Genomic DNA, 20,655 nt, shown 5'->3' with positions numbered 1-20,655 from the left:
AATTCTATGTGCTTGCATATGCAACCATACTGGAGCACTGGTGTACTGATTACTACCATTATCTAACAAAGTATATTTCTTCTCCTGGTAATGAAATCTAAGAAGTATAAATAGTATAAATGTGCCCAGCGTAATAAAGCAGAGTGGGCTGAAAGGTATTCACAGCATGGGGGAGCTGATGAATTTTAGACCAGCTTTTTTACTCCCTGTCAAATGAATTGCATTCCATATTTTTAAAAAGGGTATAAACAAAACCAGAAGTTGTTAAGATGCAGATTGTTTTACCTTTCTCCTGATTTCACCAAATACCTGCTTGGTCCTCAGTGTATATTATCGTAATTCATTTGCTCCTTGTAAGTTATCCAGTTCAAACCTAATGATTAATTCTATAAAAGAAGGACAGTGCCAACATGTGAAACAGTTTTTTTTTTTCATTTTAGCACTATGTTTGCTGTATTAAAAGACTGGATTGGGCTTGAAACTGCCATCTTCTGCTCCTGTGTTTCTGTGACCAGGGTGATATGATCTGTTTTGCTGTACCTAATCTAAATCTATCCGATTACACTAACAAAAGTTTTAGAGGACACCAAAAGCTGTTGTCAAATTGGATCCAATTGGATTTTATGAAGTCTGACATGAAGGCTCACACTGTCCCCAGCATGTCAGAGTTGACAATAGACATTTTTCTCCCTTTTTGGAGTAGCTGCTGACAGCCCTACCTACTGCACAAAGTTGGTTGTTTTCAGTTAAGAGTTTTTTTGCAGGTGGAAACTGAGAACGGTAATCAAATGCCTATGCAAAGCGAGAGAAGGAAGGGAGAGGAAGTCCTGAGGATAAAGTTTATAACTTTATAGGCAGGACCTCTGCAACTGGGATGGCCCCAGAAATGCAGAGTTTTTAAGGTTGGTTTTGCAGAGTTGGAGAAAATGTCTACTTGGACCTGTGAAAAATGGAACTCTGATGAGAGAGGGAGAGTTCATTTTTTTGAAACTTGACTTACATTCTTAGAAGCTAAAGACATCTAATGAAATAACAAGGAAGCAAATACCTTTCCACACTTATTTCCACTGTGGCACAGTTATATAGTCTTGATTTAATAGAAGTGGTTGGGAAAAGGTGCCCCTTGATTGTTACTTCATGGTTTTAAAGTGACAAGCCATAAAGGGTGAAGACTCACTCTTTGATCTTAAAAAGCTTGAAAAGATAAAGCTTTACTCTGTTCAAATAATTTTAGGTAATAGTAAGTAATCCGAATTGAGTCTCAGGGCTGCAGGGCTTTACATAAGCGATTCGCATTTGAAGAGGTTCTGAATAAACATGAATTCAGATTTCATGGACTTCTTTATAGTTTTAGACACTTTAAATAAACTTTGGTTAACCCTTTCAGGCTGAGGCACCCTGTGAAAGAAACTTCAGCCTACAGGAGAAATTATGACAGAGGCTCAAGGGATGAAGGAAAAGGCTGTGTATTAGTTCTAGCCAGATCTAAAAAAGATGCTGCCCTTTCTTTTGCACCTGGGGAATGGATAAGTCAAGGAGCATTAATAAATGAGCTAGTGTCAGCAAGAAGCATGAATTCAGGAGCTTTGGAGAGCCTTCTCCAGCTGCGGATTAGGGTAAAAAATACTTCAGTACTTTTGCACACAGCCTGACTGCACTGGGATCAGATACGGATCTGGGATCCAGTGTTCAAACACCCTGATCTCTGCTGGACATAACACCCTTGAGTCTTGGAAGGCTTCATGAATGAGAGCCAAAAAGAGAGCCAGGGACAAACTGTGCCTCATGCATAAATCTGTTTACAGAGATGGCCTTGAAAGCTTGTCAGCTGTGGCAGTCAGACACCTTTACTCCATTAACAGAGTAACTTCGAGACCCTTTGAAGGTAATGACTGCTCTTGCCATAAAGAGATATTTATCAAAACTCCTCCTGTTAGGCTGGACATAAAAAACAACACAAGTGCAGGAACACTGACCCTCTTGATGGTGCTGAAAGACTTGCCTTTGGCATATCTAACTGCCCATGTGTTCTGCAGCTCCATGTAAGACACTAAGGGTTGTATTGCAATGCAGTAGAAGGGTTAGTGTCTGTTTGGAAGACAGAAATATGTATAGTGACTCAAAATGAGACATCATTGACTAATTCTCACCCACTTAGAAAAAGAGAAACATGAGAAGGATTCTGTTAGAAATGTACAACAACATAATGGTTTTGTCTGTTTATCTTTGTCATACAACTCAAGTGGAGCTGGATTTTCACACATTTAGTTAAGTTGTGAAACTCCTAGTCACAGGATATCATAGATGATGCAAGATTTAAAGAATCCAAAATGGGATTAAACTGCTGCCATTTTATACAGGACCACAATGGACCCTTTCTCTCTCTTGATCACATCTAACTCCATGAAGATGCAGCCTTCTCAATATTTTTTGATGCAGTGTCTGACCCTGTCTGACCCCTGCTGGACCCTGGACACCCTGACGGTGTTAACGTGGAGGATGTGTCCAGCTGACACACCACAGCATGACCAAGCAGCTACATCAGACATGTTGGGTTCTGGAGTAGGAGAAGGGCCATGGTGGTGATCTGAAAATGTGTGATAGACTGGTGGCCAACCAACAAAGAGTTCCTCTGAGGCACAGCACAGAGCCTCAGAAGTGATCGTATGATACAGCAGGCTGTATATCATCTCTTGTATAAGATTTCCATATTCATTAGTGCCTTTTTTTTTTTCTTTTAAGATTTCTAGCAAGCTCTAATTTTATTCTTAAATAACTTTATTCTTAGTTCACTTTATCTTTTTATTTCTCTATTTTTTAATTTTAAACTATTTTAGTTTTCTAGAGGTGCCAAACACTTAAAAATTGGATGAAGCACAAACCAGTGACTCCCAGCACAGCAGATGCTTAAATTCAGTTCTACACTTGAAGATAACTACAATAACTCTTGTCTGGGAAGCTGAGTCTCGTTGTAAGACTTTCAAGACAACAAACTTGTTTTAGAGCTCTAGGGAAAAGATTCCAAACTTTCTCTATTGATTCCTAGGGGAAAAAAAACCTAAAATCCCTTAGGTTGGAGCTGTCCCTAAGAACAAGTCTGTACCTAATGGTACAGAGGAGGTGGGTTTTTAATTGTTTTTAACAGGACTTTGATTTTTAATCACAAAAAGATTTTTGTTTTCAAACTTTAAAATAAACAGAGAAAATTTGATCTGATCTTTTCTTGGGATGTTCAGAGAGGGTTGAGTAGTAGCTATTGGGTGTGGGCATGGCTAAGGGTGGAAAATACAGAAAGAAAAGCTGACAGTAGTATTCATCCCTGCCTACTTTTCTAGTTTGATGCAATTCAGAGTTGAATAGTTTAACTTGAATCACCATTCTTATAGACCCAGTGATAAAATGTTTTAAATGAAGCTAAGCATTTAGAGAATATTCAAAGTCAATTACACCATCAATTACTCCATTGGAGGGGGAGTAATTTACTAAAATAGCATTAGCTCAGTCTCTTGAAATTGTCTGGACATAATATAATGTTTCTCCTTCTTTGCAGCTTTTAAGTCAAATCTAGGCAGATAAAAAAAAGCATTGAACTCTCACTGAAAAAAATTTTGTGGCTGGGAATTATGTACTGCATTCATACTACAATATGAATAAAATGGGAAGACCTGAACATGGCAAAGAGTTTTCTGCTGGACAGTCTTTCTACTGAATTATATATACCAAAAAAAAGCTGGAGAACATCTGATTTATACTAAAAAATGGAATCAAGAGGAGTTTGTGAAATATGAATAGAAATCTGAGTGGATGAGAAAGAGGTAGGACCAAAGACATTGTCTGAAGAGCTAGGAAGCTGGGCTTCAGTCATATTTCTCCTTAATAAGGGAGTCATTCCATGCTCAGCTGCTCTAAAGTGATCACACAGGACAATGAAATGGACACGTTGAAGAGAGATTTGGATCACTGAATCGAAGAGACTATGAACATGTCTTTCTTTTCAAAGAAGTGAAGACAAATTAGCAGAGTGGAGGCAGGCAATTTCTCAGCATGTGTATTTTGTTTTTCAGCCTACCTGTTTATGTATCTTTAAAAATATATTTCTATCCTAATCTAATTATTGGTCTATAGTTTGATGATATTCCAGTATAATTCAGTGCATCAGAAAAAGACACATTTTCTTAAAATATCTCACACTTCACTTCAGAAGATGCCAGATTTTTATGCATACTGAATGGCATTCTCAGTACATTTATATTTCTGTCTGTAAGGTCATGAAACAAGAAACTTCCTTAAGATTCAAATGATATTTATAAATTGAATTTTATTCGAGTTTTACTGAATGATGAACTTTATTTATGGTAGTTTTCTTGCAGAACAAAGAATGACTGTCAAGTTAGCCATCAAATAAATGCAGGCATTGTTAAAGGATAAAAGTACAAAAAGTGCCTATGGCATAGAGATATTGTTTTCCCTCTTGAATCTAATCTAAGATATTAAATCTTAGTGGGTCACTATTATTATTATAGTGCATCTTAGAAGTCTAGAAGGTCTTAATACTTCAGGCTGTCAATGTAGTGAGGGCAAGCCTATGTAATACAATATTTAAGACATAAAATAAAGTTGCACTTCTTCTAAATATTAAAGTACCATTCTTAGAAGAAAAAAGAGGATTTGCCTTCATGCCCTAATCAAAATCCAGCTAAATTACCTGCACTAGGGCTACTTTAATTTACTGACTTTGATGGCAATATCTTTGTTTCTGCTCTACATATTGGAAGAGGGGACAGTGGTGCTCTGCTCTTTCAGATATGCATGTGTTGTCTGTCAGTTATGCAAAATATTTGTGCAAGATATGCATTATTGGTAAAACTGAAAGCTAGACTAGGATTAGTTTCATAGCATGATGGCTAGAGGTGCATAGGTACTAGGTGGTTATATCAGATTCTACTTCTTGCACCAATTTATATTAAAGTATTTCTATAAAGAGAGGACTTTCTTCACCTTAGGAGCACACCATGCAGTGATCACTAACTCATCTTAATTCTGTGAATTGCCTTCAAATCACTCAACCAGCTCTCTCAACATTTCCAATTTTTTTGGTATTGACAAGCATATTGCTGGGATTCTGTTAGTTTGTGATTTTCTATTGTTTGGAGTTTGATGTCAGCATGTCAGGAATTTTCAAGCATTAGAAAATGGCTTTTGTGTGACTGTTAAAACTTCTTCGTGCCATAGCAGACACCTGTATGAATATAGCGTTCTGGTCACTCAAGGGAGATGGGTAAGTTGGGGGTCTGTTTTTCTTTAATTCTGACATTGCTCATTGTACACTGTTGGAACCTTGCACAGAAAAAGAAGTTATCACTGGATCTGCCTTACCAAATGCGTAAACAGTGCTGTGGGTATAATTTTTATCACTTAAATTTCTTTATGCATCCTTCCTATTTTTATTCTCTGTGCTTAAAAACAGGGCTGTATGATCCTTTTATTTTTAATTGACAGTCATATATAGCCTTTAGTCATTTGTGTTAAAAGATGATACATTCTAGATAAATAATATCTGGCTTGTAGTGGACGGAGAATTTTTATGTGAAATTGTCCTGGTTTGGGCCAGAATAAAGGTAATTTTCTGTCTTGTACTTTTTCTTTCAGCTAAGTTTCTTGTAAGTAGCTGCACTTGCTGAAATTCACAGCAAGTTTCTCAGACACTACTTCTGGGACCGATAATATTCAATGTTTATAATTACTGCTAGAGACTGATGTGGAGAACCAAGGACATTGCTCAGTTCTGAGGAACATTTTGCCTTCCGGAAGGAAAAAAGGAGTAAAGAGGCCATATCTGCAGCCCTCCTTTGGGGGGGAACAGACCAGTTAGATGGCCAAAATTGACCAAATAGAGTACTCCATCCCATACACATCATACTCAGTATAAATCTGAGGGAGCAAACCCCTTCCTGTTTCCCCTTCTTCCCCTGTCCCTATTTGCTTCAGCATCCTGGGAGGATTCCATCCTTTCCTCTGCCTGTGGTCCTGATCCGTGCCAGCCCATATCTGTGTGTTCCTGCCTCCAGTTCCCGACTGCTGCTGACTCCAGGAGTCCAGCCTGGACTTTCCCGGGGCTGCCCTGCAGCCTTGGTGGTGATGTGAGACTTACTGGGAGAAAAGGGGGAGGAACGTGGTATTAATTTTCCTGTCTATTTGTATATATTTAGTAATTTTTCCTATTTATCATTACTGTTTCACTAAAGCTGTGTAGTTCAGTTTCCAACCTGAAAGTCTCTCAGCCTTATTCTCTCTCTTTTCTTTATCAGGGAGGAGAAGCGGATTAATAGAGAGCATCTGCCATCAGGTTTAATTGCCAGGCCAGCGTTAAATTGTGACAGAAATATATTTAGTTAACTAGACATCTCATAAATATTAAGATATTTTGCAAAGTGAGAAGGGAGACAAAAAGATGAGAAATATATTTGTATTGTATCTGTATTTTCAAAGCTTTATGAAATATATACTGTTCAGATTCAAACAAAGAAGAGACAGGAGGGATCAGGAAGGCAGTAAAATATAAAAGTGCAATAGAAAATGTCTCTGTTTATCCTCCTTCTCCCAGTATTTCAAGGTTTAAAGTTTAATTGACATTGATATTTCTTAAATGTTCTAATGGCATTTATGGCTGGCCATCTGAGGGCAGAATTTTAGTTTCATCCTAAGTGGGTTTTTATGCCACGCTTTTAAGCAGATAAACCAGACTAGATTTCTCTGAAACTAGAGGCCTTCTCCCTTCTATAAGCCCCTTCCCTATTTACATGCTAGGTATTTTCTAAATTTCTGTGCACTCTCAAGGATCACAAAATATATTCTTGTCAAATGAACTCACCTAACAAAGAATAAACTGTCATCTTAAAAAACCTGTTCTAATTTCTAGATGTTCCTTTACATTACATAGAATAGTCTGGGTTAGAAGGGACCTTTAGAGATCATCCAGTCCAACTCCTCTGCTATCAATAGGGACATCTTTCATGACATCATGTTCTCCAAATCTTCATCTGATCTGATCTTGAACACTTCCAGTGACGAAGTATGCACTACTTCTCTGGAAAACCCATTCCACTGTCTCCCTATCCTAATCTTAAAAAAATTATTCCACATCTCAAATCTAAATATAACATTTTTCATTTTAAAGCCATCCTGTCACCTACATGCCCTGTCAAAAACCTGTCTTTTATATAAACCCTCTGTAATTATTGAAATGCTGCAATAAGTTGTTCCTGGAACTTTCTCTCCTCCAAGCTGAACAATCCCAATTCTCTCACACTTTCTTTATGAGAGATGTGTTCCAGACCTTCTCTGGACCTGCTCAAACAGATCTATATATTTCTTGTACTCGAGACTAAGAAGAGAGTTAGCATTGTTTAGCCTGGAGAAGAGCAGGCTCCAGGGAAACCTTCTAGCAGCCTTCCAGTGCCTGAATATGCTACAGGAAAGCCGGGGAGGGAATATTTGCAGGGGCATGGTTTTAAACTTGAAGAGAGTAGATTTAGACAAGAGATTAGAAAGAAATTTTTCACTGTGAGGGTGGTGAGATATCACATAAACTATGAATAATACAAATAACATTATTAGACCTTCTAAGAATTAAAAACTATGAAATACAGTATGATAAAAATAATTAAGAAAGCTATAAAGATTGTTTAATACTAAATGAACTATAAGAGTCTTACTTCAGAAGAATTAAGAAGTTTAAAGGAGAAACTTATTTTTTGAGAGAAATACTCTCTTCCACATTAATTCTGATTACATCAATGCACATTTTGACAATTATATAAATTACAGCTGTGTCTCTTATATGCAGTATGGAAGTACTTCCTCTTGAGGTGTTGTTTTTCCACGTAAACAGCTCAGAAGTATGTAGGTATTTCAAATTAATTTTTCAGACAAGTACATATATATGTACACATATATATATATGTATATGTATATATATATATATATATATATATATGATCTTCCTTTTTATTTCTTTTTCTCTGCAAAATAGCAGTACTAGATAGGGACTGACAACTGGTGGAAATTTCTGATCAACTTCCACACGTGTTGTGTGCCAGTGGAGCTTTGGATGGTCCTTTACAGGTCAAATATGAAGAGCACAGCATATGGAAAGATGTTATAAACCTCTAGAAAACAGCAAAATTATAACAGGTTACTTGAGGCTACATGAAACTGTGACTGCAAGTCATGCTTCACTCTCCAAGTTTCATGTCTCTATGTTCTGTTGAGCCACCAGAAGTATTTTGGGAGGTGTGCAGAAATCATGTAATAATAAAACACAGACTTTGCACCCTCAAAAGTAACAACTGTTTACATTCAGGTTTTTGAAAACTATTGGACAGCTGTCGGAGAGCAGATTATTTCATTTTTAAAGTTTAAATTTACAAGCTTGTAGGAATGAGCTCTAGGAATGGAAATGTAGGTGTGATATTAACTTCAGGCATCAATATATCGCACATATAAAAATTAAAGTCCAGATGGTGGCCCATTCAAAATGCCAACTTTCCACACCATGTAATGGTGTGATATTTTATTAGCATAAGACATGTGACTCTGATGAATCAGGACCTATAAATTTTTATTTGAAGGAAATGAGACTAAGAATTTTGTGGTTATTGTGTGCTTCCACTCCGCTCTCTGGGGTAAGATGCAACTGAGGACAAAGAACTCAGTATATATCCCCAGTGTTTAAAATCTATGGATAAGACAATACTTATCATCATGTCAGGACATTGCTGCACAGAAAAAAATATTGTGACACAACAAGTGACATTTTGTGGCCACCACAACAAAGTAAAGTCTTACAGAGAGAGTTACAGAAGAGGAAGGAAATGGATTTATAGGTGTTTAAGGTAAGCTTTCCTAAGCAGCCACAATTTCAGAGGACAAAGGACACTTGTTCTTTTGAAGTGTGGTTGTCACAGTTCTCTCCCAGACTTTCAGTTCTAAATGAGTGCTTAAAGGCAGGAAAGGGACAAAAATATTTGGGGCACTGGGGGTGAAAGTGAGCAAATGACAGCACAATGCCTGAGCTAAGGCATTCATGTGCTGGTACTCTGAGAAAATGATAAATTAGGGAATAATCATTGCAGCAGCTCTGTGGATGGGTACTTGCAGGGAAAGTGACCTGAACCTTGTGAGAAAGTCTGCAGTGTTAGCTCTGATGGGAAAGCAAAACTGTGGCAAGACATAGAATCAGATTACGCTGACTATAGAGTTATCCCCTGTGGTGTTTGAGGTGAAGGAAATTTGATTTCTTTTGTCTTGTTTCATTCTGTTCTAACTTTTACAGGAAACCTGGCAATCAATATTAATGTTGTGCTAGTTATCTATTATATTTGAGATGTACATTGAGTATTTAGTAACTGATTAAAAAATGAGTCCTCGAACCTTAATATTTAGACTTGGATACTTAGACTTCTAAACTTGAGGTAGTCAATGCGATGAGGTATTAGCTTTTCTTGTCAAGACAAGTGTTTGACCTTGGCACAGCATCCAAACAGCCTCTTCCTCTGGTGATGAAAGACAGTACAGGGCAGCTAGCTGATAGACATCCCATTTGTCAACACTAAACTCAAGTGACAATAAGCAATAATTCCACAGTTCTCTTACTTGTTTTCTTTTAGACTTCTTGCACTGCATTAGTTGTAATCTTGATTCAGGATAATTCCTTGATTTTTTTTTTTTTTTTACTCCTACATATCATTACTGCTGACAGATGAGAAAATTTATTTTCCAAACTTCATTCAGAGAAATAAATGTTTTGCTGATAATTCATCTATGAGAAGTCATAGAATCATAGAATGGCCAGGGTTGGAAGGGACCTTGAAGATCATCTAGTTGCAACCCCCCTGCATGGGCAGGGACAGTTTCCACCAGACCAGGTTGCTCAAGGCCTCATCCAACCTTGCCTTAAACAACTTCCAGGGAGGGGGCAGCCACAACTTCCTTCAGCAACCTTTTGCAACATCTAACTGCACTCACAGGAAAGCATTTTTTCCTAATGTCTAACCTAAATCTCCCTTCTTCCAGTTTTAAACCATTTCCCCTTGTCCTTTTGCTACACGCCCATGTAAAAAGCCCTACCCCAGCTTTCTTGTGGGCCCCCTTCAGATATTGGAATGTTGTTGTAAGGTCACCTTGGATCCTCCTCTTCTGTAGGCTGAACAACCCCAGCTTATTTAACCTGTCTTCATAGGGGAGATTCTCCAGCCCTCTGATCATTTCAGTGGCTCTGCTCTGGATGTGTTCCAGGAGATCCATGTCCTCCCTATGTTGGGGATTCCAGAACTGGACACAGTATTCATGAGTCAAAAATTCTAACAAAAGTTCTTAAACTGAAAGGCCTTGAGGAAGGGTATTGTGTGTCTTCTCTCTACTTTCTGCCTCCTTTTATCCTCACTACTTAGTGGTCCATAAGCACTACTGAGTTTTATTTTGCCCTACTCCTTTTATACAATGAAAAAATATTAATTCTACCCATATGAAAAGAAATTGTATACAGGAGAGATATGGTCTGTAACTTAATGAACTCTTCAAACTCACATGACTTGCCATTGCCCCAGGGGTGTTGTTTGCTTCTGCTCTCCCCCCCCCATGATATATACTTCTAGTGTTTCCCACCTACTGGAGATGAAACTGAAGTGTGAGTCAGCTGCTCCACTCAATTTGTAGAACACACATACTAATGAACAAAAAGAGATTTCCATGAAATCATCTTGTTTATCTAAATCCTCAACTGTTTTATTTGATCTCAGATGAAGAAGGAGACATAATGCACAGCTGATGATGTGGAGTGAGAAGAAAGGAGAAGAGAGCATAACCATCTCTCTTGGCAATGACCTGAGGTGCTACTGGATTAGGTGCAGTGTAAAATATCACAGATAGCCTCTGGCTGAATCAAAATTCAATCACAATTCCTTCAAGTTCTATATTCTTGCTGTTAGACTATCCCTGTGATTTATTTTCACCGCAATTTTGGCTGGAGATGAAGGGTCTTTCAGTGATAAGAGTACTTTCTGAAAACAAAGCAATAGTGTTTCGTTTTCCTGCACCACCATTACTCACCCTGAGTTTGTGTCTCCATGCTGCTGTCTCCACAACACGATGCTTTACTGCCTTGTGCAGCTGTCATTAAGATGTGTTCAGTAAAGACTGGTGTTCAGATGTTGTTGGGCATGGAATTTCATGGGTGTTGAAGACCTGCATTTAACCTTCAGTGTGACTTATTTAGTAGTATCAAGGATCAGATTCAAATTTTAGGGCCTCAATTGCAAATCCCTAGCCCAAGACCTTACCTAGTCTCAGGTTGTAATACAATACCTGCTACTCAGACAAAAAAAAAAACCAAAAGAGAATGGTGAATGATCACTGCCTGTACTCGGGGTAGAGAATGCGTTCCTTACAGGTAGGTAGGCACAGTGATGGACAATAACCATAATAACTTTAATATCTCTTCCAAATAGAAGAGATAAGAGCTGTCTAAGAGCTGGAAGAGATAAGAGCTAACAGCTCAGCCCTGAGTTACTTTCCCCTCCCACATAATTTTAGCTTCACTTGGAGGCTGTGAAGCCTTTCTAGGTAAAAGGACAGATTTGAGGAGAGCTCATCATTTGGTGAGGCCTTAGCTGTCTCCTCTCCCTTGGACATACACTGTTCTCTGAGAATTCAGGCTGTCTTTTTGCTGCAAGCTCTATCTTGCACCATTCCTTGCCTTGCTCTGGTAGCAGCTATGGCTCCCTCTATAAGGTCTAAGAGTAGTTTTTGGAATTTTGCGTCTTAAAAAAATAGTTGTGAATTAAGACAGTCTCTCGTGTCATAGATTCTGAGTAGTTTCTTTTATCTTTTCTCTTCTCAAAGAGAACTCTTACATAAAGTCTTATCATCTTCCTCTTAGACTCACATGTAATTATCATTGGAGTCCTGGAGATTGTTGCCCTCAGCCTTGTATCACCACTCAACCCCTGCATGTCCTAAGTTGTCTGACCTAGATTTTTACAAATGGCTGGTACTATAATATTTTCTGCAGTTTGGAACTGTCTTATTAAACTACAAGATTCTAGCCCACATTGACCATGCTGTCCAAGATGTTTAGGCCTGTTTATAATTCCTTTTTTAATTTCAGCCCCTGTAGCATCACCAGAGACCTTTCAATCTTTGGATGCCCATTTCTTGGATCTCATTTCTTGGGATGGAAGGCATGTAAAAAGGTGTCCCTTTTATCTACTGGCCTGGGTTACCTGCCTACACATGTGGCAACTGTCATTTATGCCATATTGCACAGCCTTCTTCCTCTTTTTCATCAAAGCCTACCTTTTACTGGTGTCCTACTTTCATGTATGATGCAGAATATTTTGATCAAGGTCACTCGCATTGGGGCAGTCAGTACATTTTGCATACCTCAAAAATGGGACATAAAAATAATTGTGCTTCTGTGAACAAGAAAGACAAGGCAGTGTGAGGATTACTTGATCCTCATTTATACATTTAGACATCAATCTGTCCTTTTTTTTCTCTGAAATAATTCATGGTACACACGTTAACATTGAACAAAATCTAGCTCATCATCTGGTTCCTGTATTTTCTGCCTTGTAGATTATAATTGTCAACAATGAAAAGGGGCATATGGAGAAAATGCAGGTACAGTGGGTATTTATTTGTGTAACTTTTAGTGGCTAATGAAATTAAATAATTTTGAATGTGTAATATTGATAATCACCAAATATATTTACATAATCCCTTTTTCTCACAGTGATTATAGGATTTGTGTGACAACACTTACTTTGAAGCAGAATATTATTTATCTCTCCATTTGGTATTCCATTTTTCAGCATAGATGGGTTTTATTTGTCATTTTCTCTTGCATTTACAATCACTTCTCTTCCTAAGCAGCAGTGTTCAAAGCTGAGAGATACTCTGGGGATTTAGCTGTAGTGTGTGTACAAGAATTTTAAGCTTTATGCAAAATTATTTGCTATCAGTGGTGAATATTCCTGCACCCCTCTAAAATAAATTGGCAGTTTCTAAGAGCTTCTGACATCTGGAGGTTCTGACAGAGTAAAGAAACACAGAATAAATGGTTGTGATTTGTTCTACTTCACTCCTGTGTTTGTAGTGTCAACACGTTGTCTTTGAGCTCTTGAAGAGACTTAGGCAAATAATTTTTAATGATTTACTCCATAAATGTTGCCTATTGTTTATCTTTGCAGGTGGGCTGCAAAGCTCAGGTCTCTCCCACAACATATTTAAACACTCTGTTGAAGGGTGCCTCCTTCCGTCAGCAAGACCAATTCCAAGTTAAAAATTAAGTATGAGTTTAATGATGAATCTTAAAAGTGCCCAGTACTGGAGAATCCACCACTTCCTGGGGAGAATATTCCAATGGCTGATTGTTCTTCTTGTAAAAAATTGCCCTCTTTTCTCCAGTCAGAATCTCCCCATAAGAAACTTGCACCCATTACCACTCATATTTTCCATGTGACTCCTTGAAAAAAGGAAGTTTCCATCTTTATCAAAGTCACACTTTAAGTACTGGAACAGGGCAATAAGGTCTCCCCTTTCCCTTTTTTTCTCAAGGATGAACAAAGCCAGTTGTCTCAGCCTTTCCTCGTTGGGAAGGCTTCCCCATCCTTTGATCATCTTTTTGGCACTTCTCTGGACCCTCTCCAGCCTGTCAACATCTTTTTTGTATAGTGGGGACCAGAACTGAACATAGTATTCCAGGTGTGACCTGACAAGTACTACATAGAGTAGGATGATGACTTCTTTATCTCTACTGTTGGTGCAACCTGGTATCTGGTTGGCTTTCTTTGCTGCAGCACACTGTTCACTCATATTCATCAGGGCTTTCAGATGCCTCTCCATAGAGATGCTCCCAAGCTGGGTACATCTCAGCCTGTGCTGCACTCCTGATTTATGTTTTCCCAGGTGCGGGCCCTTGAATTTGTCTTTCATAAGTTTTGAACTTCATAAGTTTCTTGTTAGCCTACTTGTACAGCCTATCCAGGTCTTCCTGTATAGTTGCTCTCCGCTACAAAGTATCTACTTCCCCTCTCAGTTTGGTGTTTTTGGCAAACTTCATCAGGGTGCGCTTGGTCCCACCATTCAGATCACTTATGAAGATTTTAAACAGCATTGAGCCCAATATTGATCCTTGGGAGATCTGACTTGTGACAGATTGCCTGTTTGAAAAAGATCCATTTACCACTACCTGTCAGCCAGTTCCCTGGCCAACTCATGGACTACTTTTCTAGACCAGAACATCCCAATTTCCCTAGAAGAAATCTGTGGGAAAACACATTGATAGCCTTGGAGAAATGTAGGTAGACAATGTCTAATGCTCACTGCACATCAACTGTGCAGATTATTTTGTTGTAGAAGTCAACCAGGTTTGTCAAATATGATTTGCCCTCGGTGAATCCATGCTGCCTTTTCTCAGTCATATGTTTCTTTTGACTTGTAATAGCCCCCAGGAGGATTAATTCTCTAACTTTCCAAGGACTGAAGCTCCTAATTTCCTGGGTCATCCTTTAAGCCCTTCTTCTGGAGTGGGATGGCACCCCTCAATCTCCACAACTTCTCGAAGATTATGTGGCAGAACATCTGGTCCTCTCTAGTATGCAGAAGGATCTTATATTGAGCCTAACCAAATGAAAGCATAGAAGCATAGAAACAAGCTGTGTTTTGCCTCTGCAAAGATCCTAAGAATGACAGAGTGAATATTGCATACTTCAAACCAAGGGTCAAGAAAGCAACTTTAAAGGTTTCTGCCTGCTGGAAAGTTTTTTCTGTATTTCTGTCAGCCTATGCCTTTGAGGCATAAAAAAATAAAAAATAATCCTAGTCTTTAGCATTGTAACTAGAAGCTGGAGCTACCAAAGAGTCTCATTGCTCTCCTCACTGTCATTATGCAACTTGGCTCTTGTACCTCTGTGTTGTTGCAAATGTTGCACTTCAACAGGGCATTAATAGGGCTCGTGTATAAGCCACATTTCCTTAAATGCTTCTTACCTGATAAATTTACCCAGAAGTTATAGGGATATATATTTTACCTACAAGAAAAAACATTTTTTGTTGTAGTATACTTTTCTTTTTTTTTTTTTTTTTTTTCTGTAAGTGTGTTGGAAGACGCAACAAATATGGTTCCTTCTCTCTGAGTCTCGAACTCTTCCTACAGTTATGTTAGATTTATACTAATTGCTTTCAATGAGATGGAAATGAACCAACTCCAAGCAACAAATCTCACCTAAACTCTGATTCTGTTTTCATTTACATACCTGTGTTCACATCATGGGAATAATTTCTGTTTATCTCATGGTAATCTTAATCAGAATCTATCCTTTAGCATTTAATAAATCTCAATTTTTCAAAGCTATTTCAACAATTAGTGCAAATGAGAAAGCCCTCATTGGGATTTTTTTGCTTGTCTGTTTATCTTGAGTTTTATTTACCTTTTTTTCTTTTTCTTTTTTTTTTTTTTTTTTTTTTTTCTCCCCCAGATAAAAACAATGCTAAACTTCCAAAGACATAAGTGTCCTTATGCTTTTAGAAGCCTGAAAAGCAAAAACAGGGAAATAGATGTCTCACAAGTTAGGAATTCAGCTTAAAATATGGATAGTTTTAACTGTTTTTCAACCTACATGTAGGACAAATCTCAGTCTGAAATCTCCTCAGACATGCTCCTGCTGTTACACTCTTTTGTATTATGATTAATAACGTCTGAAATCTGAAACCAAGTCAGCTGCACTGTAATAAACTTGGTATCAATTTTACAGGTCAGAAATAACCATGTAATGCAATAACCCTCTCTATGTTCCAGACCAATGCGGGACCACATGTTTGTGGGGAGCAATGATTGGGTAATTTCATGAAGAATGAGGACCATATTCAGGGAAAAGGGCTTTCAAAGCATTTTCTGTAGGATAGCAGGAGTTCAGAAAAGGAGTTCCCAGAGATGTTTCCCTTTAATGGTATGGGTTATCTTCAGTCTTTAAAAAGTGTCTATACATTTTGGAGTGTGTCCAAATGGTGAATAATTAATCCTGAAGAGACGAAATGTGAACAGTTGAAGTGCATGACATCAGATTAGAAATGGTCAGTCAGAAAATCAGGGAAGCAAGATTAAACAAAAAAAAATTTGCTTTGAAGATGAGATTTGGGATCAGATATAAGGTGGTCTAGCTCAATACAGTCAACACTACAGTAAAAATCTAAAAGACATTGTGCTAAGTGTCAGGACCATAAAAGGTCCTTTGAAAATACTTAGAAGAAGGAAAGGATTATGTGTTCCATATCTAACTTGCAAAATGATGTGTTTAAGTGAGATTCTCAGATTTGTTTTTATATAAGAAAATTAAATTTATTTGGTCACAGGTGTACACACAAGCAAGACAAGCTTGACAATTTGAGCCCTACATACTCTGAAATCAGAAGACAACTTGTGCCCTTTTTCTCATTTAAACTTAAGCTTACGTTTGCAAGGCCAGCTGCATAATTTTTTTAGGTCTACCTTACAATTATTTTGCACTGTCATCTAACAAAACTTTGCATACGAAAAGCATTCTTTTCTACCTCTTAGTAATGAATTGTTTATGAAAGAGCTTCAAAATGCATCTGTAGGTATTCACAGATCCCTTCCTGTGTCCACTTTGTACTTGCAGTATCTAAATCCCACCAGGACATATGTTTCTGACAGTGCTAAAATGCACAGTTATATAATATCTGAGAATATCTGTGCCTAAATCCCAAAGCAATTCTCATATCTGAATTGAACCTGTCATATTTATATGGACTAACAAAGCAGACTTTTTATATATGCAGTAGTTAGCATTTGATATCAGAAAAAAAGACAAAACCAAACCATAGTGAGTAGAAATGTAGAGATTTTCTCTTTGCCATTTTAGGCAGCTGTTCTCTAAGCATTCTACTGTGTTGTAGAAAGTATTCTAAGCTGCCTGTATCCAACCATATCAGACTGTGAACACATAACTTCAGCCCAAGCTTCAAGGTAAAATTTAGATTATCATAAAAATTATAAAAATTATAATTTCCTATGCAACATTTCTTAAGGTTAGAAGATGTAGAATCAATCTGACTAAATAAGATATTTGCATGTAGTCATATATATCTGAGGCAGTTTTACTCTAAGCCGCCTTTATGATCAAAAGAGAAAAATGGTACAGTTGAACACAACCTAGTGTAGACAACTAGAATAAGTAAGAGAAACCCATCTGTGGATTTTCTTTTTTTCTCTTGTAAAAATAGTGGAAACCCTGCAAGTCAGGAACATAAGATGTCTACTTAGCTTGGCTTCTTCCATGTAAATGCTCACCTGCTGAGATGATGAATGGGTCAGTTGCTCTTACATTTAAGCAATATTTTCTAGAACCCTCCTCAACTTGTTTTTCAGTACCATATAACTGCATATTTTGTTTATAATGACCTCTCCATAAAGAGCCAGTAGAACAATGTGCCTGCTTACTGAAGATGAATTTCGACAGTCCCCAAGTTGCCACCTGGAAATTACTTTGTTTTGTTCAGAAGCTCTTTAAAAAAAGATTATGAAAACCTGTTTTATGCTCTGCTTTCATTGCACTGGGCTGGGATGATTGTAACTGACCTCCTTTTTTCCTTCATTAATTATCAACAGATTCTCCAGAATATGCAGCTGCTCAGGTGCTGGTCTGGATTCCACCCATACAACATAACGTGTTCAATAATATTCTCCTAAATCCTGGCCCTTTGCTCTATCAATTGCTTGTGCCTTCTTCAATTATGTTTTAAATGCATGTGAAATACCCTTTCTGACATTTACAAGCATTTTATGTGTTGAGCACTTGTAGAGTTATATCCTTGGTTTATTTTTCAAAAGGTTCTTGAAATGGAGTCACCTCTACAAATGCTTGGATGTTTAGCTATTTGTAAATCTCAGTGAAAACTTCACTAATTTATAGGATCAAAATTTCTTCTGGCTGTTTTGCTTGAACTGGGATCTGGTTCATTTGTTTATCTCCTTCATCCTGTGAGGTCAAAAATTTCTTTACTGGTGCAGTACAGCTTAAATATAGCCTCAAATAAGGATGCTTAATTAAATAAACACACCAGAAGGTCTAATCAATATAACTAAGCACTTTGGAAGGCTAAGAACCTTCAAGATACACATGGAAATGTGATTCAGGGGAGTCTGGATGTTTCTTGATTTTCTTATTTGCTGCTTAATCATTCACATCTGCTGCAAGTAATTCTAGCTTCAGTTTAGCTGGTGCCAGTTCACCAGCTGAGACTCACACCTCTGAAAATATCCAAAGAAAAATGTGGGTTGAATTCTTAGATGGATGAGATATCGTTTTTAGTTAAACAGAAGATGGAAGACAGCCATTCCTCTGGATTCAGAAGAAATTGGAAGTAAGTGTACTCAAAGAAGTGAGATACCTGCTGCTATGTCATATTTACACAAATGTCTCTCTTCCAGCAAGACGTGAAACACCATTTACACCTAAGATAAAACCAAGAAAAATATACAGTCCTGTTCTTCTGCAACATAATACCTGGCATCTCATCCAGGGAACTGAGAGATTAAGCTGTTCCCTAGCATTTAAAGGCTCTCAAAATGGATTTACAAAAAAGTAACCATCAGATGTCTGTATTGGGCTGAAAAAAATAGCTTTCTTGCTGTTGAAAGCTGGCAGCTCTACATGTCTGCAGAAGTCAAGGAAATTTCTCTGAAAGACTTCCAAAGCAACTTGGAGCAGGGTCTGATCACTCAGCTGAAGCTTTGTTAGAAGAGGCCCTACTGCATCTGAACATTTAAAATGAAGTAAAAGAAAGCTCCCTGTATCTTTTGAACCACTTGAGACATAGTGTCAGATATTGTGGCATACTAATTTCACAGACTCAGTCACTTTTCCAAACTGAGGCAAAGTTTATTCTTCTGAGGGTCCATTTATAGACGCTAGCCTCTTCCCCAGAGAATGTCCCACCAAGATGTCAGTGTTTTTCCACTGTTTTCCAGTAGTTTTCCACCATCTTTCTGATAAACAAGTGGCTTCATTAACATATTCAATTCGTATTGCACACATTCTCTTCACCACTTCCCACAAGATATGGCAGACAGGACAGAGCTGTTGAAATGTGTCCAGAGGAGGGCCCTGAAGAGTATCAGAGGGATGGAGCACCTCTCCTATGAGGACAGGCTGAGAGTGTTGGGTTGTTCAGCCTGGAGAAAAGGCTCTGAGGATCAGCCTTCCAGTACCTGAAGGAGGCCTACAAGAAAGGTGGGAAAGGACTTTTCAGAAGGGCATGTAGTGATAGAAGGGGAAGTGGTTTTAAACTGGAAGAGGGAAGATTTAGGTTTGAGGGTGGTGAGTCTCTGGAATGGGTTGTCCAGTGAACTTGTGGATGCCCCCTCCTGGAAGTGTTCAAAGCCAGGTTGAATGGAGCTTTGAGCAACCTGATCTAGTGGAGGTGTCCCTGTCCATGCAGGGGATTTGGAACTAGATGATCTTTAAGGTTCCCTTCCAACCAAAACCATTCTGAGTCTATATGTGACTCCTCAAGGCTGATTATTTTAAGACTTTCATGCTGATGGGTCTTATATATCTTAGCCTAGCACTGCTTAAAAACACAGTGGCTGCAGTCTTCCCCAAGAAAGTATCATCATGAAATTACATGTCTGTCAGTAGAGGAGGAATTAAAATAGAAACCTGGGGACAGAAGTAGCATGTTTCCCTCCTGTTGACCTGCACTTCAGTACACACAAGGGTGCATGAGTCACTGGGAAAGTGTAGGTACACAGAGGCAGGTACTTTTCTGCTTTGTTTTATACAGGGTGTACAGACAAAGTAGAAATACAAAGAAGTGCTTAACAGTAATTTCTTCCTTTATATGTCCCAAGAGGCAGATTTTTGAGTGGTCTTTGTAAGAGTAAAATCCAAAAGTTTTCACTGACTAATCTCGAAACACTGCAGCAGTAGTCACATGCCCTCTTTTCCACCCGAGAAGACTGAGATATAAAGTAGTGGTCAACATGCATAAATTTGGTGGTGGAGTCACCCTCAGAACACAGTGCTGTGAAAGTCCATACCATTTCTCCAGTAGCTGAGACCTGAGTCGATGCCCTGTGAAACCAACACTACGTGCTGCCATTGGCTTCAGTGGTAGCAGATTGTCCTCAGTGGGTATCTCAATTACAAGAGAGTGAAGTGCCCAGTCTTTGAGGTGTGGTTTTATTGTCTTCTTTTCCAAAGAATATTTTATCAAAAGAGTGAAGAATTGGTGGGCTGGGTATTTTAAATATAGCTTTTAGCTTGTCATCAATAAGCTTTAAAAGAGCTTTGAGCAGAAATTTTTACTCTTCTCTCCTCTAACATCTCTTTTCTTATTTTTTTCTTACAAAGAAACTCATAAAATATACTTGAGTAGAGGTAGTTTGAGGTTTTCTTCTCTATATATTTTAAAGTATATGGTTTTGACCATTATTTTTGATTACCTGTTCTGGCATGACCTAGATTTCCTGTAACATTTCTAATATTTCTTTTTTCTCCCTGGGGAAATTTTATGTCTGCTTTTAACATTTGTCCTTTACTTTTATTTTGTGAAAACTGAGGCAGGGAATTA

The sequence above is a fragment of the Heliangelus exortis genome, chromosome 1, assembly GCF_036169615.1.
Source record: "Heliangelus exortis chromosome 1, bHelExo1.hap1, whole genome shotgun sequence".
Classification (NCBI taxonomy): domain Eukaryota; kingdom Metazoa; phylum Chordata; class Aves; order Apodiformes; family Trochilidae; genus Heliangelus; species Heliangelus exortis.
The sequence above is the reverse complement of the archived record's forward strand: the minus strand, read 5'-3'. Positions refer to the sequence as shown.